This window comes from Pyxicephalus adspersus, chromosome 3, assembly GCF_032062135.1.
Source record: "Pyxicephalus adspersus chromosome 3, UCB_Pads_2.0, whole genome shotgun sequence".
Classification (NCBI taxonomy): domain Eukaryota; kingdom Metazoa; phylum Chordata; class Amphibia; order Anura; family Pyxicephalidae; genus Pyxicephalus; species Pyxicephalus adspersus.
This window is the reverse complement of record NC_092860.1, coordinates 102,654,398-102,679,538: the sequence shown is the minus strand read 5'-3', so window position 1 is coordinate 102,679,538 and position 25,141 is coordinate 102,654,398. Positions and strand designations below refer to the sequence as shown.

The following is a 25,141-nucleotide window of genomic DNA, read 5'->3' as shown; positions in this document are numbered from 1 at the left end:
TGTGTGTGTGTGATGGGTCCCTCTGTGTGTGTGTGTGTGTGTGTGATGGGTCCCTGTGTGTGTGATGGGTCCCTGTGTGTGTGTGATGGGTCCCTGTGTGTACACTCATGGCATCACACTGCTGTAAAGGGGATGATGGGGTCCTGGTGTGACACTGCTAGCTGCCTGACACTAACCTGTCTGCACAAGTTGTGTGGTGTGGGGACACACACCTGAAAACTGAACTTCTGTCTCACCTGGTGGCACCGGCAGTCAGTACCTGCAAAGATGTCTCTGTGCTTTGCAGGTGATGTACTACACTACTGCTTTTACAGGTGACACTGCAATGCACAGATGGGGACACTTCATTTTTGTTCCGCAATACTACATACCTGTTTGTCAGATAGCACCTGTTAGCGTGACACTGAACATGGAGCACTGATAGGGCGTGTATGAATGATGTAGTGATCCAACATGCTGGGGACACTATGTTTCTGTTCAGGTGACATACCACATTCCCATCTACCTGGGTGACACTTTGTCAGGGTGTCTCTGAACCACCAGGTGACAATATTAAATAACATAGTGATCTTTACTCAGGTGACACTTCACCTCTAATATAGTGACACCATCATGGATGACAGGTAACATTGCATTTTCCAATGATATACTGCACCCCTCTTTACCTCGGTGACACTTCATTGTTACTGTGACACCGACATCCATTTAGTGACACTTTTTCCTCTGTTACACTGAACCTGTGATTTACCAGGTGGCACAGCCAATGAGTGCAGAGATGACAAAGTCCTCCTTCATTTGCACAAGTGACATTGCATTTCCCCCAGGTGATAGCACCCCTCCTTACTTCCCCTCTCACGCTTCACTTCTCTAAGGTGTCACACGGATCCTCTAGGATAGGCTGTACAGGTGTCTCTGCATATAGGTCGGTAATATATCATCCTGGAGTGACATCATCTGCAAAGACAGCACAGAAAACTTCTGCTTGCAGGTGGCACAGGTCCTGCATGCATGAATGTACAGAGGACTCTATCTTTGTTCAGGGAATAGACGAAATCCCTGTGTACCGGGCTGACATATTTGAGGATCTCTGTTGGCACTGATGCAGGCACAGGTGACATTGTAAGGTGATGCTGCATCCTGCTCAGGTGATATCCCGCACATCTGTTAGGAGGAGTCTCTGTACCCATAATACCCATGTCATTACCCGTCGCACATCACATGCCCAGTGGCATACATGTATGGATGGCATGCTGATATTCAGGTCTATGGTGGGACCCTGCTTCCATAACACATGCAGATTACTATGTCTACTATATATAACTCAGGAGTGTTGTAGTATACATTGTGTGTGACTTACATGTGTTGGCATTGTTCAGGTTATCAGTAGGAATAACAGTGTAACTTTTTTTTTACATATATGTAACCATTACATCTTGATTTTGGTAAAATATAATTTTAGGTTCACTTGTATAATTTAAGGAGTGATCCTATTATCTTTATACAGGGCAGTATAGGACTGATGGATACACGGGGCATTGTTTGTACCTCCTGGTGATTTATATAAACGGTTCAGACTCTGTAGTCTTGTGATTGGTGGCGGTGTTCTTGTAGTCTCCCAGGTAATTACTCATTAATGTCATTGCTTTATTTGTAATTAGGTTTCCACTAATGGATAAGCATTGTTCCTTTGTACGCATCTATTACTTGTGAGCATCTATTGATGGCTTCATTTGCCTTAATTATGTTTTAAAGACACAAGTGCTGGAGATGCTCAGGGACGGTATTTACTAAACCTGCCTTATTCTGGTCAGGTATGACATTGTGATTGGTGTTCTCTATCCTTGTGTATTGGTTTGTGTAGAGGTATTCACAGCAGGACAGTATAATGGGGATTCCTTACAAACTTGTCAACTACTTAGTGATTTCCTAACGTGAGTCCACACAACATAATAGGAACTACTGGTGACATAGGAGTGGTATAGTAACATTCAGACATTAGGCCTAATTTATTAAAGTTCTCCAAGGCTGGAGAGGATACACTTTCATCGGTGTACCAGGGTGATCCAGCAAACCTGGCATAAATCTGGTCCAGGATTGAAAACATTTGCTAAAAAATCATATGACTTAAATAAATCAATGCCAGGTTTGCTGGATCACCCAGGTTCACTGATGAAAGTGTATCTCTCCAGCCATGGAGAACTTTAATAAATCCAGCCCATTGTCTGAACGTTACTACAACACTTTTGTGTTGTTTGATTTTTTTAGCAAATGTTTTCATTCCTGGACCAGATCCATTCCAGGTTTTGTGGATCACCCAGGTTCACTAATGAAAGTGTATTTTCTCCAGTCTTTGAGAGCTTTAATACATCAGGCTCATTTCATAGTCAATAAAACAAACTCTTGTTCCAGGGTAATATAAAACATCAAGATATAAGTTTCTGATTCTAATACAAAGTTATACCTTGGTGCATAGCTCTTCATTGTGGGATAATCCCTTGTAAAGTGCACCAAACCTTCCTCCCCACCAAAAAATGGAATGTAGCCTATGCGTCCTTACATGTGGTAGCTGCACCTGTTTCCTTTATTTTCTCCTGGTTGTGCTACTGGTACCTCATTTCCTGCAAACATTCACCTCTCCTTTTCCCCATTACATAGAAGTTGTTTTGTATGTCACTAGTGATGCTGATAGCACTGTTTGAGGTTTTAGTTTACTGCACAAGAACGGATTACTGGCAGGATCATCAGGTAACTAATATTGCCATCACATCTATGTTCTGGTAATTTTGAAAATATTGTGTTTGGGCATTTATCTGAACTATAGTTTGGCTGTCCAGTCGGAGTTCACAAGCACTTTTTTTTGTGTGACTTGCCTAGCTCTGATTTTCCTTTCACTTCTTCCTCAGATCACTGAATTACCTTCATGATGTTTTTGTAGGGCCGGTCTAGGAACGGATATTTAGTACCCTCACTGATAGGGTCTATCAGCCATAATAGTGAACCTATATTATGGAGCAGCTGCACAATTCCAGCTGTAAACCATTCATCACTGCATTTTTTGACATTGTTATAAGGATTAGGTTGCTTCATAACAGGTCCAGGATGTAGCATCACTATAGTATACAATAATCTCTTTCCATTTCATTGTTTCAGATCCTAGTTATTTAAACTACAAAATGTCCCTTTTCACTGAACCTAGGTGATAGGTACACTTCAAATTACTCATAAATACGTTAATATCATTATAGCAGTAATGTGGGATCTTTGATGAGAAAATTGCTACTACCCACTTTGTGTATGTTTATCTCAGTAGGCAGACAATTCTTACAAATGTATAGCGATTATTTGCCAGTTGTTTTTAGTATTGGGATAGTGCTGCTAAAAATCACTTGCTTGCTCTTAGCCTAAAGTTCGGCCTCCAGGGGCAAGAAAATACCCAGAGCCTGTGACTCCTTTCTTGTCATATGTTGGTGCAGGAACATAGTGCTACTCACCTAACTCCTACCTAAACCCCAACAATAATATTCTCTCATTCTTTTCTTTCTTTTGGTTATATAAAAATACCATAGAAATTCAAAGCTGTTATCTTAACTCATTCAACTAAGTCATTTTTATCTTGGGCTACAAAATATTTAGTGTTATGTTGTAGAGATTAGAGGAGTTGGGAGAGTTTGAGCTCAGCAAAAGACAACTAGGCAGGACTGACACCACATAGTGCACAACAATACTTTTTGTTGAGTGCATTTCAGGAAGATCAACGTTTTCTTTTTCTGTACTTACCTGTACTTATGTGCTGCAAATATATATTGTGTATGTATTACTGGGGAGATTAATGCAAGCCCTGTTCTGTTCTCTCTATGCACAATCTTACATATGCTTTAGCAGCTATTGAAATGACTCATCAATCACATAGTGAATTATTTTTAGTTAAACCAAACACTGTGTACTGCTGAGCAGCAGGAAGTAAAGCAGCACCGTTTATGGATTGTAAAGAATCAATAAGCTTACCCCCATGTGAATGTATAATTATAACCTATACAAAAAAAGATTTATTGAAACCATTGATAAGAATATTATGTGAATATGTTGTATTTTACCATTAGGATATCAGCAACATAGGGCTGTATAAACTCTGGTCACCATAACAGATGATAAAAAGTCCCCCGGCAATCAGAATAATATTTGCACTGCAAACATCACAGTGCAGTACAATGAAGGGTGTTCTGTGCACTGCGATGTTATGTGGGAAATGCAGCCTGCCCCAGGTGTGCTTCAATTCATCATGGGATGTTCAACACAATGCAGTGTTAGTCCGTGCATGGCAGGTGCTGTGAATATGCTCCCAGTCTGGAGATATCTCCTTTTCTTGATGAAATAACCAATGGCAGGGGATTATGCTTGAGTTGGGCTTTAAGAACTGCATATATGGCTCCTAAGGGGAACAGGTATTATCAGCTGTATATGTTATAGGGACTGGGCTTTAGAGAGGTATATATGAAATTTGGCTGCTAAGGGGAACAGGTATTATCAGCTGTATATGTTATAGGGACTGGGCTTTAGAGAGGTATATATGAAATATGGCTGCTCTGTTGGGGAAGGAATGGTGCGGAGGGGGTTAAAGAAAACTGTATGTATAGTTACTATAGATGGGAAATGAGAGCTCCATACATCGGATCAATGCCTCATTGTTGCTTGTTCTTTACTTTTATGATTTTGTTTTCTAGATTTTGTGCCAGTTTGTCAAGGCACATGTAAGGATCAAAAATGGCTATCCCACCCCATAAACTTACACATTAAAATTAGAGCTGATATAAAGTTATTGGAACAAAAAGTAATGTCTCTAGATAGGACATGCAAAGTCCCTTCGTCGTAAAAAGCCTTTTCCCTGGCTCCTGGTGACTGTTCTTTGTTTACACTGCATGGCCCATGTGCCCTTTCAGTGTACATCGAGCTCTATTCCAGTACTCTTGGGAATACAACTACATACCAGGGACAACCATGGCCACCCAATGGCTACAGAGAATCGTGGCGTGATCCAGAAAAAATGGCAGCAGAGATGGAAGTTGTGCTTTATGCAGCGGTGACAAAACCCTGGGCCCATCATTGCTGTGTGATCCCCTCACTGTCTTTAGAAGAAATCATTTGCAATAAGATTATATGCTCCTTGAATTTAGCCCATTTTATTACTTTAGTTACGTGACTTAGGAAAAAGGTTACTATATACAAAGAGTATGCATAGTCTTTTCATGTACGTTTATATGCAAAGAATGTCAGCTCGATATAAATGATCTCATCAATGAATGTACATTTTTTTCTGTATAGTTTTGAGAACACAATGTCTTTTACATAAAAGTATATAGACAAAGGTTTGCCTGTGTTTTTCAAGGTCCATGATTAGCTCAGCAAGTAGATGTATAAATAAACTTTAAAGATGATCTCCAGCAAAAAAGTAACCTCCTAAAATTGTCTTAGGATCCAGAAAAGGAGTGTGCAGGTGATGTCAGTGACTAGTGTTAATGCAGAACCAAAGTTCATCTTTAAAAATTTGGGACCAGACAGGGCTTTATTGCAGAAAGTGATGTCCCTCCTGCAATAAAAGACACTCGCCTACCTGATCACTCTCTCTTGTCACACATCATAGCTGGACATTAAAGATGGCCAAATATCAAAGCAAGATGCGAAGAAGGAAGAAGATGGCAGCACCCGTGTTTAAATGGGGACAGGTGAGTGTAAAAAGGGTTTAATTCCACTTTAGGGGACCTAGACAGTAAATTAGATGGATATTTCTTCTTTTACAAGGTTGGGTTACAGAAGGGCAGAAGGCTGGTTATTTTTTTACTGAGTTGGGTTTTATATTTTATTGTTTTTTCAGGGTTTGTAGTTGGCTAAATGGTTGTTTTAAGTGACTGCAGTACATGGCTATGTATCATTGGAAATTGTGAACAAAAGCTGAAGCCTATGATTTATGCATCTCAGTGTTCCTTGGAACTAATAGCAACCACCAATCAGATTCGTGCATACAGTGCAGCTCTCAATCTCATTGGTGGCTGAAGAACTGTTTGTAACAAGCAGAATGGTTTGCAGCTATATGCTTTATTTGGTACTAATCACTGCAGCACGGTGGCTCAGTGGTTAGCACTTTGGCCTTTGCAGCACTGGGTCCCAGGTTCAAATCTTGGCCAGGACACTATCTGCATGGAGTTTGCAAATTCTCCCTGTGTCTGCGTGGGTTTCCTCCGGATACTCCGCTTTCCTCCCCCACAAACATGCACTGAGGTTAATTGGCTTCTCCTCAAAATTGACCTTAGGTGACATATGACTATGGTTGGTAGGGACATTAGATTGTGAGCTCCTTTGAGGGACAGTTAGTGACACAACTATGGACTTTGTACTGTGCTGCGTAATAATGGTGCTATATAAATACTATGTAATATTATTAATAATAATAATAATAGATGAATCCCTCAGTAATTGAGTGATAGAGTTGCTGGAACTGCTATGAAAAGGGGACTTCAGTGTATTATTAGTGGGCAGCAAAGTTGCTCAGTGGTTTACACTCTGGCCTTTGCAGCGCTAGGTCCCAGGTTTGAACCTCAGCCAGGACACTATCTGTATGGAGTTTGCAGATTCTCCCTGTGTTTGTGTGGGTTTCCTCCCGGTACTCCGGTTTCCTCCTACATCCCAAAAACCTGCGGTTAGGTTATTTGGCTTCCCCAGAAAATTTACTTTAGACTGTATTAATGACATAATATGACTATGGAAGGGACAATAAATTGTAAGCCTCCTTGAGGGACAGTTAGTGACATGACTATGGACTTTTTACAGCGCTGTGTAATATGTCGGTGCTAAATAAATACTGTGTAATAATTCCTTGCAGTGAAAAACTTGTACATATAGCTGCTGCAAATTGGGTGACACACTTTCCAAAGCACACACCTTGTTTTCATTTATTTATCTTCTTGTTCATTTATTGTTCAAAACAAATCAATATTTTTTCACTTCTTAAATTGTATCAGCTCAGGTCATCTAATTGATATCATTATGGCAATCTTTTCCTATCTCCCTTTATCAATATTGATATTGTATACTCCACTGAAGCAATGTAGAAGATAGAAAGCTGTGTGCATGGTCCATGTCTTACTGTGTGTTACTATCTATTTCAAATAAAGCCATTTTCAGGTAAAACCTTTTGTACTGACCAGGTATTTGTCTTCAGTCATAACATTTAAAACTGTTGTGTCCTCTATAGCAGTGTGTAATCTACAAGGAGGTGTGTGTATATGTGTGTACTGAATTTCTATCACTGTATCCTACGGCACAGAATCTTTGATGCTTAGAGCAACATCCTTCTTGTGAGATCATTACTTTTACAACATACATATTCTTGTTTTGGTTTTACATACGGTGTATACTGAAACACCACAACATTGCCTAATTTCTACTGAACATGGAAATCTGGGTGCACAAACTATAGAAGAAAATCCTCCTATTGTATTTAGTTAATCCCCCCATTTATCATCAACATTGTTTTTTCCTGAACTATGCTGATTTTGTATGAAGAATGTGAACATTCACCTGCTGGAAATATGTTTGAAGGAATTAATTAAAAGTCTGATGTGTGTTCTTACTTAAGATTACATTTATATCCTTGGCAGCCATTATTCATTTTAAAGTATGCATGAACTCTGGATATTCTTTTAAATCTGAAGCATGATTTGCTACATATATTTACTTGGTGAAGACCCATACCTGATATGTTTCCATATAACACCTGTAGACTGCCAGAAAAGGACAAATCCTGGGTTTAGTTACGCTTTAAACCTCCTCATGAAAGGACGAAAAAATCAGACTGCTGTGGGCAACAAATAGTTCATGATCTGGCCTGTAGAAAACTTTCAGTGAGAGCTATAGCTGGAAATAAAAAATGCTGGGCGATTCATCCAGAAAATTCTGCCTAGAGAGAACACTGTCTATCCCATGCCTATGCGCTGGGCTTTTCCAAAGTACAAATATACAACTTTATTTAATAGTTCTCTTATAGCTTATCCAGTTTTGGAATCATAACCCACCTCCAGCAGCATTGCACCATCCACAGGGTTTCATGGGAGTTTCATAGGCCCACTAATCCCTACAGGCTTTCACTGTCAGTTGAAATGCAGACTTCAGATCTGTCTGATGCATTTTTACAAGGGTATCCCCAATCAGCTGGGTGCAAGTGTGAGCCAGCTACATAGACTTCTATATGCCACATGTGATTCTGTCAATAACTTGATGTATCGGCAGCCTTTGCAAATCTGTGGAGCTGCTTTGTGCTTGTATAGTTCTGCTATACAAACATACTATGTTTGCTATTTAGCAAACATACCGTACATTATGTGGCTAGTAATTGTATGTGTACAGTGAGAATTGGTATGTACATTTAACTAAATCAGGGGTCGGCAAACTCCAGCCTTTAGGCCAGATACGACCTAACCGGTAGTTGTTTCCGGCCTAACTCCTTAGCATTAGGAACTACCGGAGCCGGAGCTCTGGTGCCGCCCCCTTGCAGTTGCTCCCCTATTTACCGCAACCGGCGTTGATACTTCTGCCACCGGGGTAAATAGGGAAAGCTTCCTGAAGGTAAATCCCTCTCCTCCGTATGCATTGCACTGAATTTCACCTCAGAGGGTGTTCCCTGGTGGTGGGCGGAGCCATTAGGGCAGGTGTGCTCCCGCCCACCCCATAAAGGGCCTAGTGGCCAAAAAACTTTGCCGACCTCTTAGTATATGGTGGAAAGTTGTGCTGAGTAGAAGATTCCGTGCAACATAGAGGAGCAGATTGTGGTATTTTATAAGTATAAGAATAGTAGCTGTTTTTACTTCACATGACAAGGCAGAAAAGCCTCGGCATGTGTTTTAAGATTTAATAATGATAATAAATCAAGTCATCTTTGATGTTCTTACTGGAATAGTTTGTTTTATGCTACATCTCATGCTGTACTGTACACTGTAATAATGAAGGATTCTCTCTAAAGTCATATTTAAAGTGGGGTTTGAAGACTTTTCTTGTTTTATTTTTTGTTAGTGGCTCATAATGGTTATGTTATGTGATTTGGTTGTAATAAAGAATTCATGTAGCCATCTTTTTATAGATATAATCTAATTTACATTAATTAAATAAATTATAAACATGAAAAAGGGGGCTGACACTCTTCCTACAACATGATTGTGTGTTCGATAAGGGGAGATAAATAATAGGAGATTGTAGAGGAAGCAGAAGCTACAGCCATGATTTTTGTGGTTAAAGTATCTGTAATAGCTGATATATATTTTAGATACTCTGCGCCTTGTAAAATGATTAGTAATTATTCTTTGTGCAGTGTTCTCTTGTATATATTTTTATAACCCGTGTTGACTTTGATGGCTTGGCCTGTCACACTGATGAACATTTTTCTGTAACATATGCTATTGTTATTTACAAGAACAGTATATGTGACAATTCTCTGTTGATTTAACTAGAATGTTTTATGTATATCCACCCTTACCAGAGGGCATTTATGTGGCATTTTCACTGCGACTCTTGGTAGAATAAAAAGTCATGTTACGTTTGTATTCTTGTTTGTGAATCATGTGGTCATGTTCTGTGATTTTACCATGTTAGAGGATTACTGAGGTCATTTTATTATGTTACAATCTATTTATGGAGAGGTCTAGTGTACTGTACTAATTAAAATTAACAAGACTTGTGTATTTGTTATTTATTTTGATTTATATTGGCATAAAAGCATGCAGCAGTCATAAGTGAAATGAAATGAACTACTAGTTGAATTGCATTAATTTTCATTGTTGTATTTGTACTCAACTGCCCTTCTAGGGAAAATCTGTGTGTTTGCAAGTATTGCCATCCTGTGAATGGGCCCATGCACATCTTTTGATGCAGACCAGTGGGTTCTGGAACCAATCAATTTTTTTATCCTCTCTTAAGCACAATAAGGCAGACCAGAGAGGCTGCATTGCAAGAATGGTGTCACTACAGGCTATAGTGGCACCCAAATGTATTGTGATAAACCAGTTGAATCTGTTTAAATTATTGATCAAATTGGTAAATTGGGTGGCCTTACTAACAAGCACACTGACTCTATTTGAATACAATTTGATGTTTACTGATTTACACCTTGCCTGAAGTTATGCCTGAATATTACTTTAATGTTAAGATGTAATTTATGTCTATAAAAGGCAGAAAAGTCTTAACCTAAATCCACTGTATGGTCTTGAGTCTCATGGAGACCTTAAATCTTGATTTATCCACTTAGTAGAAGGAATAATTAATACCGTTACAGTGATTACAATAGATTTACCTATTAGATTATCCAGATAACCAAAACTTGTGTTTGAATTGTACTTTTTAGGTATTTATGAGAAGAAAGCTTGTGACTGGTTAATGTGTGCTGCAGGAGTAATAAAACTTTAAAGCACTGCTTTTAGCTTTCTTACAACTGTTTTTGAAGCATTATTTCCCTCCTTACCTTTAATCAATTCTGAAAGCCTAATTACAGATGAAAAACAAAAATAACATACAAACACTCTGACACAATAAAACCTGTAGGGACTAGCTGGGTACACATAGAAGGGTTACCAACAAATTAGCCAGACAGTCTTTCAGGGATGAATCAAAAGATAATGTTATTAGCCAAACAAATGTCTAACACAAACGGTTTTACAGGGTTCTTGAATGAAGAATAGGGTCACTCAATAACATACCCTGTGTGTGCCATTGTTTCCATATAACTACCCCACAACTAGGCAGTCTATAATGCTATCCTGTCTTTAGACTAAGCCTTTTTACTTCTTTAGTTGGTCTATGACAGGCATGAAGAAAAAACTACTTCTCCTCTGGCTTTTTTATCCGGCCCTTCAAATATTAGTACAAAATTGTCCATTGGCACACTGCTCCCACTAAAATTGAATGTCAATTTTTTTTATCTTTTAGGTAACAACTTTCACACATAATTTATATCAGTTCATACAAACACTCTGCATCCGATATTGGAACAGCATATTTGTCAAATTTTAAAACTCATTGTGGTCCCTAAGGCAAAAAGTTTGGCCACTCCTGGTCTATACCCATCTACTGCTTCTTTGCTCAGCCTCCCTCTAAAATCCACTAATGGCCCCCTGCCACAGCCCTAATAGAAAAACTCTTGACATCCCGTATCCAGGTCACTCTTGGATCCACATACCTGGGCCTTACTACACCCTCGCCCCTTCCTCACAGATCTTGAGTGTCATTCTCTGCTGCACTCCTATCCAGGACAGCTCTGGGCCTACAGCTTGCCTACAAGCAAAGAAAATACTTATCATTTTGGAGTCTATCAGACCTACCCCGCAGTAAATGGCATACACATATAGTACAGCCTTGCAAACACAGAACCTGCCATACTAATTTTGGATTGTATTGTTCCAGGTCTCATTATTTTGTAAGTTCAAACTTACAAAAATAGAATTGGATACTAGCAGTTCATTACAGAAAGGTGCCAATTTTTTGGCTTTAAAACTTGGGAAGTACTTTCTTTCTGTGTTTGTTGTATTCTGTTGCTTCAGGGCCTTTGAAAACTGCCCGTAGGTTTTCTACTGACAACCAAAATGTTCTTAATGCTTTTGACTTTACCAGATGCACTAGCAATGAATAATGTGTTCATCTTGGGTCATTATGTCCATTTCATTTCCTGTTTTTTTGTGTGCATGAAGGAGAAAGGAACGGGCAAACATGAGCGCTATCAGGATGTATCAGAGCTTTGTTGGCCAACAAGGCCCAGGATTGTTGCTGGTAGAGGTACCCATACCTTATATATGTGGCATATTTTTAACTACTCCAGGAGAAAAGAAATTCCAAACACTGTGAAATTGTCACATTTCTTTTTACATTTACAGTGAGTACAAAAATAGTTGGTCCGTAAATGTAAATAATTTATGAATGAATGCATTTGGTTGTCTGCTGCTGTAAATGGAGTGCATTTAGCAGAATTGATGGTGATTTTGAAATAAAAAGCCTTTTAATATGTGCTAAGGGCTTAAAAATATTATTATATAGTTTTCAAAGTGAATTGTGCATGCAAATTCTGAGTAATAACACACTGAAGAATATGCCTGAATGGCAGAGGTGTTTTCTCTGCGCAGCAAAAATAGCTGTCTGCTACATTTTGTAGGATAAGTTATTTGTATATAAATAGGATATTTAGTAAATAGCAAGCATACATTACAATATTGTATTTTAATGCTACCAGAAAATAAATTAATCTGTGTTTATTATTCAGTGGTTGAGAAGTTATTAGCAGCCTTACTTTAGGCAAAAAGTTTTAAATAGCTTAAGCTTAAGAAAAGGTTAAGCATATTCATGTTCCTATTTAAAGATATAAATCTGAATTTTCTTTAATCGGTAGTTAAAACTGAATGAACCACAACGCTATCCTTCTGTACTTATTCCAGATGTGTTGACACTCATGCGCTTTATACAGCATAGGGGGCACCCTGCACCTTGTTATAATAACATGGGGCTTTGCTCCTTTGTAATGTAATGTAATGATTTAAAAGTCAGTGGAGCGCAGAACTTAAACACATATGACTATGGTGGGGGCATTAGATTGTGAGCCCCTTTGAGGGACAGTTAGTAGTATGACTACGGACTTTGTAAAGTGCTGCGTAATATGTTGGTGCATATTTAATAATAACTTTAAAGGCTTTATCAGCAGCGATCAAATGAGCTACTCTAAGGGTGTGCATGTGCAGCAGCAGCTAGTCGGATAGCAAGCTTATTTCTGGCTGGTGGACGGCCAACACCTTCTAGCCATTTTCTCCTTTAGCCTTATGGTCTCAGACCTGCTGTTTCCATAGATTTTTACAATCATGGAGGCTGTTATCTGGGGTAGTCTGCAAGCAACTACGGACTTTCTAGCATTGCCCATGTGTAGTGTACAGTTCAGGGCTCTGTGAAATCAGTCCGTAAGCTCTAAACACTATAATTGTTCAACATCACTTTTGCAATCTACTTTGTTGGGAGCATAATTTCTCTTATCCAAACTGCTTTGTCTTGGGTGACCCTCACTCTATTTGTCTTTGCCAGCATATAAAAACATTTGGAAACTACTGACCACCTAATTTCAGTCTGGTGCTCATCCTGTAGGGAATTCGTTCTGGGCTATGCTTGAAACAATAGGTGGCCACATGAAATATGCTTTTTTGATGCCTTGTATGTAATGTAGTAGCAATGTGTTTCTCGCATCAAAGGCTCAGCCTCGTCTTACAATTATTTATTTATTCCTTTCCTCCCCGTCGTTGTATAGTATTATTGACAGTAAATACTTTTTTTTAACCACTAACCATTTAACCATTAAATGTAATGATGAGCTCTGATTCCCTTTCAATGTAGCCCTTCGATTTTGATGAGGTTTTTTATTGTGATTCCAATTCACAACTGATACCTTCACAACTGATCCCCTCGTTAAATTTGTAGGCAAAGGGGGGTAACTCAAGTGCTCAGTAAAGTTGAGTTGTTGGCATTCTTTGCTCCACAGCTGGGTGGAAGGCCTAATCCTTCATCTGTGTGAACAGAGCTAGGAAAGACCTCATTGCTTGCAGTAGTGGACAGGACTGGTACCTCTGAAAGGGTTCCCATATCTGGGGTCACCGAAATAATATTGGTAATTGACCTCATGCCATATGTTCAAAGTATTCTGTTTTGGGTGGACATATGAACCTTCTAATGCTTAAATAGTTCGCTAATATTTGTATAGTACTTGTTAGATATTTCTGTTGCAAACCTTTGCTTTATTTAACAAGATGTTTTTACTTTACCCTGAAATTCTGAATTGTTCCTTAGTTGCTTTTCTTTGGCATGCTGAATGCTCAGATTTATACATTCCAGTCATGATATACTATATCTTATTTTTGCAGCTGCTGGAGATGATATATTAGGCTTTTTGAAAAGAACATTATAGCCTACTTTCTGTGCAGGGAAAAGGTGCCATGTGTTTTCCTGTATTTATGTTTGCATTTTTTATGTTTTTGCCAAAGAATGTCTCAGTAGGACTCTCAGAACAAGTATATTACTATTACACAGTGACCATTTCATGGGATTAGAAATGTATGTAACGTCAAAGACAAAATATTTCTGCCCAGTGGTCTCCTAATTAAAATGTCAAGCTGTATTGTGTTTTTTTCAACTATTAAAAACAAAAGTAATTTATAATTGTTTTCTTATTGTGTATAGTATATGGGCACTTTTGCAAGAAGTCGCCTTTTGTTTCCACAAATATACAATATCCTATTTATTTTTTGTACCCTTTTAGGCTCCACTATGGATTTCCTCAAACCTGTTTATAATTCAAGTGACCATTGGCATAATAAGGTGATTGCATATATTGTATTAGCATATAAGTGTTTGTTGGTACTTTAGGTTTGCTTCAGGTTTTAATGTTCTGACCTGTAAGAATGCTGATCATCAGAGTCCGCCCTGCACACAACCTAAGCTTACCATTCCTGCATATGTAGATGAGACTTTAATTGTTGCATTTATGCCAGAAAGCTAAAGCATGAATACATATAGGTTAAGTTTATAGGAAATGAAATTCAGACTCCACATGGAGTGGTTGAGGTTGACAAAATCCTCCTCTACAACCTTGCTCCACATTTTTTTGAACATCAGTGGTGCATTATTATCAAAGGTCTAGCACCACTGGGCCGGTCTTTTCAAACAACAGGGGACAAAAGTATACATTGAAAATGATTATTTATACTCAAATATAAACCAAAATTCCAATATCTGCAAAAAAAAATTGGAAAAGTATTTTTTTTCCCCATATAAACCTAGGTTACAAAATTTATCGTTTTTTGCAATGTTTTGTATTTTAGACATGGGTATAATAGGTAATTTGTTTTTAAATGATGTTTTGTGCATGGTTGTTGGTTACCAGTAGATGCAGTTGTGTCAAACCAAAAGGAAAATGCAGTTCCTGGAATTGTTTTCTAATGGGATTTTGAAGGCAGAAAAATGTGGTTTATATTCGAGTATATGCAGTATATAACAAAAAATAGGAACTGATCAATCATAATATGAGGTAATTGTTTTCATTGCATACTATTTACAGATAGATACAGTGATATGCTATAAATAGGAATTTCATTGTAGTGAGTTGCAGTGGATCAGTAGTAAGGCACTGCAATAAGTAGGACAGGACTTTATAGGACAGGACTACTTTTTTTGCGTGCGGTTTGCATAGAAAGCAAGATTTGGTTGATGTATGATCTGTGAGGTTGCAACTGGCCCTGTAAGAGATTTGCATTCCTTAGGTTACTGGATAAAATACAATGTATTTTATATAAATTTGCATTGCCATTTGTGCAGTAAGTGTAGTTTAAAGAATGGGCCCTGTGCTCACTAAACCAAGAACAGAGAGCTATTTCATCTAAAGCTTGCCTGTGGGAATTAATAGTGGCCAATGGGTAGGTCTCTTGCAAATTGCAACCAATGAGAAGCTTTGTTTCATTTTTTAACATCACTTAAAACATTATAGTTGGAATTTGGTTTCATCCTACTGGGTACACATTTAAATGTAAACTTTATCTTCTGCTTATTTGTGAGACTTGTGTTTGTGATATAACTTGTAACAACAAAATACAACAGCATGTAACAATCACTTTATCCAAGCATTGAGTTAAAAGATTTTTCACATACTTTGAGCAGCTCAGCTTTTTTTCAGCTTTGCAGTCGTCAGATTCTATTTTTATCCTTTCTGTAAGAACGTGGAACATGAAGTGAAAGTTCTGTGAAGCTAGATAATGGTTTACATTGAAAACTTGTCAGAAGCTGAGCTTGTATTTTTGCAGGAAATTGGTTAGAGGTCCACCAATGTACATGATAACAATGTATGAGGAAAAAGCTGCAAATACTTTTCAGAGGTAAGTATTTTAATGGTAACCTGTGAGAATGGAAATATAGAAGCTGCATTTGCTAACTTGTTTTTAAATATTCAGGTTATAAAGTGTAAAGTTACAATACAGTTTGTAAGGTGTAAAATGTCTGATGGTATGTCCCATGAACTTGTTTTATGCCAGAAACTTACTGGGGCAGAGGTCCCAGCCCTTATGACACACTTTTTTTTATGTCTTAAAGGCATTATTAAATGATGTACAGAATGGTTTACAATTTCAGAGAGACACAGTTTGTCCTGTATGTGGTCCACAAGGACTTGGGGGTGAAACCAAAATAAAGATTTTACACCTTGACCTTAGAATACAACTCCAGGAGTTGCTCTTCTGCAGTTGTTGAGGAAGTAATTAGAATGTTGTGCTGTTTCATACTACAATCTCAGTGAGGTTGTGTGTGCCTTCTGTCTGGTTGTGGTCCCTACAATCTACTCTACATCAAAAAACAAAGACCAGAAGAAGGTTGTTAAACATCTATAGAAGAGCACTTTCTTAAATGCTACATTACATTTGCTAGCCTTCCCTTCAGTCATGTTCAGGGTCTTTCCCAGTATTGGAATAGTTTATTATGATTTCTGTGCACACTGTGTGTGTCCCATGGTGTGCATTAAAACCTGCAACAACTCAGATAGTGCCCTTCTTATTTCTGATTAGCTTATTTTATTTCAAGGTTTATTGTCCCTGGGCTGGCCCTTTTATTCATTGGACAACAGTTCTTTCAGTCATGGAAGCTCATAAAAGAAAACTGGATCTTCTTGCTTTTAAATGTTTAAAATAACTATCCATAGCAATTGTGTGGTCAGCAAACATGTTTATAATGCATTGTGGCAGTCAGAGCTCATATTGCCTGATATTAGTCTCAGCATGTTGTGCAGTCCAGTGTTATGAACATATCTCTGCTCTGCACTTCTCAAGCAATCTGATCTTTCCTTATATCCCTACAGAACACTTCTGTATTTTGAATTTAGCTTCTCATTTCACCTGTTATATCTTGTATAAATAGCACATTACAGTGATGAAACCAGTTTATTATTGGATTCAATGCATCTGATCTTCCAGACCGCAATATGAACCATAGTTGATTGATTTAGACTAGAAAAGTAAATGTTCACTAAGCTTGATAAATAAATTGCAGCTGTGTTTTACTTTAATCAACCAATCATTCACATGTTCACTTTATTTACTAACATTCACCTTACTATGTGAATTTTTACTTTGTTTTCCTTTAGTAAATTGATGCAATTGCAGAAAGCATACATTCATAGTTAATAGAGCGCAATAGTTAGTCTTCTGAAAGAATCTTTCTCTTGGAAGACCTGTAATATTTGTATCTACCAGCCTGCATGCTTTTCTTATCTTTCCTCACAAGGGCACTGGTCATGTGAGCAATGGACTCACTTAATAGTTCCTTTGTGGATTGCCAAATATTAAAATGTTCCCAATGAATGGTGGTATTCTGCTAGTACTGCCCTCCATAGGAAAGCAATCATCATCTGACCTATATCTGGTTGTAACATTGGTGTGATTCATGACTTAATTACTCTATTTATATTTTGGGCTCCTAGGTGCACATTTTTTATGAAACGGCAACCCAAATGTTCATTTTCCACAATTTTTTAAACTTGTGATCCCCATATCTTGAAATTCTTTAAAGACATTTTTGTTATTAGTAGCTATGAGGTTTCCCAGTGTACCCTAACATTTTCAAGTAATTACAACCAACATTTTAGGAGATCTGAAAGATTGAACATGGTTGTTATGCTGCAGAATATGACAAACAGACTTGAAATTGAAATTTCACAGACAGTTTTATTTTTGCCCATAAAATATGGGCAGTGATGAGGAGGGACACTGGCTGTTCTGAACGGGGAGCATCGGAAAGAAGAGGGAAGCTGAGTAAACGTGGGACTCACTGGGCTCTGTTTGTGGACAGATCAGGTGAAATTTTGTTTTTTCCACAAAACTTTTGCGTTACCTAGGTATAGGACTAGAAGGTGTTATCTGAAGTCAGGCTGAATTCACATTGGCAGTAAGGTTGCATTTGCTGCATTTACCCATTACTTTCCTCTCACCAGGAACCACTGCTGCTTGAAAAACTGCTGGGTCTGAAAAAGCCCAGCTAACTGCCTGTTATCAATCCCAGGTGCCTAGCTATTGCCAAGTGGTCACTCGGTAGGGGTAAATGTTTTTTACTGCTAATGTGAACTAAGCCTAACTTGGTACACCTTATTGATGACAATATTATGCTACTACAAGGGATTACACTAATAAAACAGGGAAGACCAGGGAGTTGGAGTAAAATACACAGCACTGAACAGTTAGGGCCAGGTATTAGAAAGTTAGAACATACTATAGGAGGAAGGTAGAACACTGACACAATAATAGGGGTTACTGGATACTTGTGGCATAAATTACTAGGAGCTCTACATTTGCAGTGTCTTGCCCCGCCCACTTTTTACCACCTGGCCACAGCTTCTCCCCACCCGACTAAAAAAAAGTCTCGGGAGAACACTGCATCAGTGTGCCAGTTCCTCTTTATCCTTGGAGTTCCATAGCTAGTGTCTAGCTAGCTGGGGACCAATGTAATAAGCAGAAAGCAATTTTCATCAATTATCAGGATATCTACATTAGCTTGACCAATTCTAACCAGTCACAGAACATGGGATTTATTCATGTTTATGGATTTTGGTGTGTGTTGTACATTTTAAGTACATCTTTTATGCATTACCATGGCTATCTATCCAACATGTATTATGTTGGATACCACATTGTATATTACATATAGGACTTTCAAATATTTTGAATCCTGGACCAGATCTATTCCAGGTTTGCTGGATTACCCAGGTCCCCCATAATAGTCAATCTTCTCCAGTATTGGAGAGCTTTTATAAATCAGGCCTATATTGTGAGATTCAGACACCAGTTTACCCTCTTAGAAACCCTTTGAACAAAAGTTCCAGGTCTTTTTTTTTTCCACTTTGCTGTGGCTAACTTCCCTACTGGCAGCTCTAACAACCCTTTGACTTTCTGTGGCTATATATACATTTACTATATATTGGATGAATGTTAATTATTGCATACAGATCCCATAAGTCCAGAATTTGTATTGACTAAATAAATGATGTGCTTTTAGCATTATTTTCAGGCATGTAGGTTTGATTGACCTTTTTTGGCTTCCACACAAATATACTTCTTTGTTCACATAAGCAACTTAAAGTGTACCTAAACTCAGAATTTTCACTTTACATGAAAGGGTAGACAACCCTCTTTATTTAAGTAAAAATTCTGTGTATTTGCAACACTCTTTCTTTTTTTTCTTTTTAAAGGGTGCAGCACCGCCCCCAATTCTCGCTCGCCTAGGCGATTGAAAATTGGGGGCGGTGCGGCACCCTTTTTTAAAAAAAAAAATAGCGCAAAGCCTCCCGGGATACCCACGTCACACATCCTGGGAGGCTCTTGGGTGCTTCTTCTGTCCATGCCCGGGACCTTTGGACCGATCGATTGCGCTGCAGTATTTTTTGGCTGTTCTTGAGTTTAGTTCCTCCTTAACTCCCCTAGCAGTAATCCCGAGTGTGACTCGGTGGTTTACACCTGCAAATAGCGGTAATCTCGAGTCACATTTGGGATAGTTGTAACCTGAAAAAAAAAACACTTACCTTGCTCCGTTGTTGCCCCCCTGTCGTTCTGCTGGTCCCCGCAGGTCCTGAAGACACGTCCGTCTTCTTCGATCTTCAGCCACGTAATGCAGAGACGATCTCTGGGGTTTCCCGGTGATGTTGGTGCATGCTTTGGTGCGGGCGGGCGAATCGACGGGAAATTCAAATAATTTTGTATTGGATTCAATACAAAATAGCTGTATTGAGTCCAACACAAAGAAATGTTCATATACTATACTTTATTTAAAGTTTAATAATACATTTATTAAATACTGCACATTTTCCGGTGAGTTATGCCTAAGAATTATAGCCTACAATGTAAAATAAATCTCCATGCAAAAAAAATGTACCGCTTTTTGGATGAAAATTTGGACAGAATTAGAATGCTAGGGAGGTTAAACAAACCCTACATTTAGCACGACTGATGCTTGTCCTATTTATTACATGACTTGGTATTAATATTGGCCAAGTTGTTACTTTGGTGTGCTGGCTGTTTTTGAAAGGATTTGTGTGAATTCTCCATCAGGAGACCTGGTTTGTAGTTTTGATGATTATGTGTTGGGACAGTAATGTACCACTCAGTCCTACTCTGCTCAGTGAGGAATTCTAATTAGCAGTGTCGCATTGACAGGAACAGTAGGTGAAGTTGAGTACATTGCCTAGGGCCATTTATTTTGAGGATGACAGGTGCTGATATCTAGCAGATAATGTTTTTGTTGTGTACATTCAGCTTATTGCTGGTTCAAACTGCTCAATGTGGTATTTCTGCTAACCACCAGCATTTCCTTCAGTCAATACATACTGGTCAGTAAACATATGTAAAAAGTTTGTGAAATACATTCACAAATGTGTGTTCATAATGCCTATTAGAAATGACTGCCTTTGAAATAAAAACAAGATCTTTTGGAGTACTGCTATAAAATACTTCCTGGTTATGTGTAAGTTCCCTAAAGGTTTTCTGTACTAACAGAAACACAGAGGCTTCTAACTGCCTTCCAAAAATGCCACTTGTCAAGCTGCCTCTGGCTTCAACAGTTACTAAGTCGCTGGCCCTGGAATAAGCATTCAGTTTGAAAAGTGAAAGCAATGTCTGGACTGGTTCTAGGTTAGATTCATTGGGCAATCAGCCAGCAATTTAGAAAAGTCAGCAATGATAGCCTATAGTGTCTCAGATCTAGTTTCATTTAACCAATTTATGTTGGTTTATTAGTGTGTTGATGTACAGGTGAACTGCTTAGGCTACATACACGTCAGATGATTCTTGTCTGATTATCGCCTCAGGGCACTTGTATTGGATGAGAATCTGGCATGTGTACAGTGCTCATCGATGGATCTGTCCTGGTGGATCCTGGAAGGAGGAGCAAACGTAATGAAAGTGAAGGGGAGAGAGCACAGCAAAGTGCTGCTTCGTCGATCTTCCCCCTCCTCTCCATAGAGCAGAATAGCTGTATGTACAGCGCTCATTCCTGCATCATTCAGTCTTTTTTCGTTGGAAAGGATCGTGAAAGATCCCTTCCAATGACAGTTATTGCACGTGTGTACCCAGCCTGATTCCCAGCAGCCTTGGACTTTTTAAAACATACAGTGTGAAAGTAAATATTAATTGACTCTTACAAGGTAGAAGATAGAAGACCTGTAGATGTGGATGTTTCCACTACCCTGAATGAAATGGACATCAAACACCTCATAGAGAATAGCTTTTATAAAGGTCAGGTATGCAAATTAACCCTATATTAGCAGGAAAGATCTGGAGGGGATTTGAAGCAGACTGGTGATCCACCACTATGCATTGCCTGACCAAATATAATGTTCATGGAAGAATAAGCAAAGAGGTGTATTAGCAAATTATCAACAAAACTATAAAATAGGCGAGATGCATTTTGGATGTTATGTGGTCTTACTTGAAGAATGGGAAAATTCTTACAGGACTTCATAGAATCATGTGTTCTATGCCTTGCAGCGATAAGGGCAGACAGCTGTATGCAAGTGGGAATAAATTGTTCTGTATATTTAGCCTGCATCTGTTCTATACACTGGCAGTTCTGGATGTGAAGCCAGCCATAGGAGCACAAAGGTATTATTTGCATGTCTTTCGTACAATAAAAAGTAAAAAAAAAAACATTTTTTTATGTATTTTATGAGAAAGTGATGATATTTAAAAACTTTCTAAAAAAAAGTACCATAAATATTTATATATATATATACACATACATACAGTATTTGTATATGTGCCATTTATGCTTCCTAAGCATCAGCTGGCAACCGCTGGGTGCCCAGGAGTGATAACTGGTGGCAACTGCTAGGCTTTTTCTTAGGTGTTTGCTAAGGATTTTTTAAAAAAAAGTAAAACCACTCGAAAAAAATGTTTTTCAAACACTTAGGACATTTGCATAGTGGTGAAAAGCTGTTCCAGTTCAAAGTTATTTATATATATATATATATATATAAACCCCATAGCGCTATATAATGCATGCTTAAAAGACATTGTAAATGGTTTTTAAAAAATGAGTGTTGTCTCAACGTTTCAGGACATGACTTTTTATGTTCTTTGTTTAGCAGATTGGCTTTCACATGGCTGTAAGTGAACTTTGATAACCTGGGTAACAGATGCTCAGTCTGCCATCTATTTATAGGACTTCTCTATATTTAGTGATCATACAGGCCTTCTGGATTCATTAGTTGGAGGAGAGAGCATTAAAGCAGAACTTAACTCGTTGGTGAGAGTGAGCTTTTTGCCAAAATCATCAAGCATACACAACACAGCATTAACATACCATTATAACCTAATCATATAAACACATATATGAATTGTAGCAAACTGCTGAATTGGGCAGACCATTGACAGTGTGATGTTGAGTACAGGGCTGAATTGTAGCTTCTTATTCCCTGAAAGGCAATTTTCAAGCAAAAAATACCCAATTTGTGAACAGGAGAATTCCTATGTATGGGCACAAAATACTTCAGATGTGTACAAACATCCTCCCTTCTTGTTCTGGATGAGTTTGACACAACAAATAAATAACATGTTAGGTTTATGTATAACTATCTGCATATTTTTGTAATAATATTCAATCTGTAACCTGTATAATTACACGCCATTCAGTAAATCGTAATGGATTCCACGGTATTCAATTTAGAGCAGGATGCAATAAAGGAAGATAAGAGGATTGCAGTCTCTCACGCGATTTCACTGTGCGCTCGTTAGGTCAGCATCTACTTCACTTGTAAGCCTCTGGTGGCTCGCCTGATGTCACAAGCTCTCTTCTTGATTACACTGTCAGTTTTACTTAGCAGTAATAGGCAGTGAGATCTCTTGCTGTTACATGGATACAATCCATTTGGCTCTATGTTGTTAGCTGGCTGCACCTAGGGTCACTAAGACACTGAAAGGTTTATTTTGCTCTTTACCATTGTGAGAGTTTAATACTTACTGTATTCATCCTACTAATTCTAAACATTGGGAAACAGTCATAATAAAACTATAAAGTATATTTCTTCTTGTTAAAATCACATCAAAGAGTTCATGCATCATAAGGCTTTTTTGAAGGGCTGTGACTGGCCTAATATAAAGTTTTACCTGGTAAGCTAATTTCATGTTTCAGTATAGCAGTGGCCTCCAACCTTTTGGATGTCACGGACCACTAAATTTACAGACTTCAGACCGCTCATGTGCGGGGAGGCTTGGACCACCAAAATTCTGGTGAAAAACAATGTATTGCTTGTTTTTTTAGGCTACTTGCCTATCAACCTCCAACACTGCATAAATTCACCCAGGTCCCCATAATAGGCATAAATGGCAGTAGTGGAGTCTCCACTAGGGAACGTTTTAGGGAATGTCAGATTCACTGCTTTATAAATAGAGCTCATTGAGTTTTTTCTCCCCATTTATAACCACTCAATTAGCATTTAAATTGTGACCCTTTCCTTTACCCACCCAGAGCAAAGAAATAAAGGGTCACCTTTACATCATTGGTCTGTATATTTATTACATTTCTGTTTTTAAAATGACTGAAAAAATTTAAAGTAAAGCTGCTATGAGATTAAAAATGCTTTTGGAATGATTCGAGTGGTCAGCTATGGATACATACAGATTTATTAGGCATAAATTATTTGTCCATTTTTACAGCTTGTGCTTTATTATGAGCACTTTTTTAGTTTAATTCTTTCCAAATTCTTACATTTTAGCAGAATATTTCCTAAAGGTTTTTACATTTCTCAGCTGTCATCTAGTAACCACAGAAACATACATCACCGCTCCTATTCTTTAGAGGTAAATGGGTTTTCAGTAGTTACTTAAATATGTTTTTCTTTTTTGGAATTTGTTCTTCTTAATAAATACTTTCAGTGTTTAAGATTTTCATTCTCAAAGAAATTCTAAAAGTAGCCTCCTTTCACTGACATTGTAAGTTAAATTGGAATGTTTTAATTATCGCTGCACATACATTTCATAAGGGACATCAGAATTCTCCACATCCTCGTTTCACAGGATGAGCTATTTTAAATGAATTGTGTGACTATTCAAAGCCAGTCAAGAGTTTTCAGCACCCAGGGAAGTTTACACAGTGGCAAGTTACCAGAAGCACAAGATCATTTTGAGAATTAGCTAAAATATGACTCCATTGTGGTGAGTGAGTATGGTTTTTTTTCTCACTGTTTATGTTCCGATTTGTTCAGTTGATATTCTGATGAAACAAAATTTTCCTTTATTCCGCAGGTGTGGGATCAGATGATGTAGCCGCTGTAAAGGGGAGAAAAAAAAGAGAGCCGATCTTACTGTGGATGTGTGAGATCAGCATCTCTTACCCCTTGGATGAAAAGATGCCCCTTCTACGCATGCCCAAGATAAGGGCATGCACAGAAGAAGCGGCCAGAGCCTGCTGGGATGCATGACGTAAGTATCCCGGGAGGCTCTGCGCTCCCATTAAATCCTAATCGCAGTGGCAGTGGTGCTACACAAAAAAAAAAAAAAAGGGTGTTGCACTTAAAAAAAAAAAAAAAACATTTTTACTTTATATAGAAGGGTTGTCTACCCTTGTATGTGAAGTAAAATGTTGAGTTAATTTCCACTTTAAGGGCTCATTTAGATAATTTTATATGGCACCCCAACATACCTGCATTGTAGCAATAGTCTGCCTTAATGCAACAAACTTTACCAAATGTCATTTGCACTAGCATTTTCATACTTTAAAGACCCATTTGCACCTCGCCATTTGTATATCATTATTGCTGTATCATTATTGCTGTTCCTCCTACAGAGGAGGAACACAGACATTGGCTGCTATCTGCCTCTGTCTGTGTTCCTCCTCTGTGTTTCCCTGTTCATCAAACCAATCGGCGCCGCCTTCGTGGGCGGGCAAAAGTGCCGCACGCTGGGACACAGGAAGAGGACACTGGCTGCGGGGACCGGTGGGGATACAGGTAAGTAAAAAAATATGCATTCGGACCATAAGACGCACCCTGATTTTCCCCCCACTTTAGGGGGAATAAAAGTGCGTCTTATGGTCCGAAAAATACGGTAAGTTGTTTTTT

General features: G+C 38.3%; 1 protein-coding gene across 1 annotated transcript in view; it reads left to right on the top strand.

Moving 5' to 3' along the window:
* RNF150 (ring finger protein 150) overlaps window positions 1-25,141 on the top strand; it is a 72,847-nt gene that overhangs the window by 811 nt on the left and 46,895 nt on the right. The gene's annotated exons all lie outside the window — the stretch shown is intronic.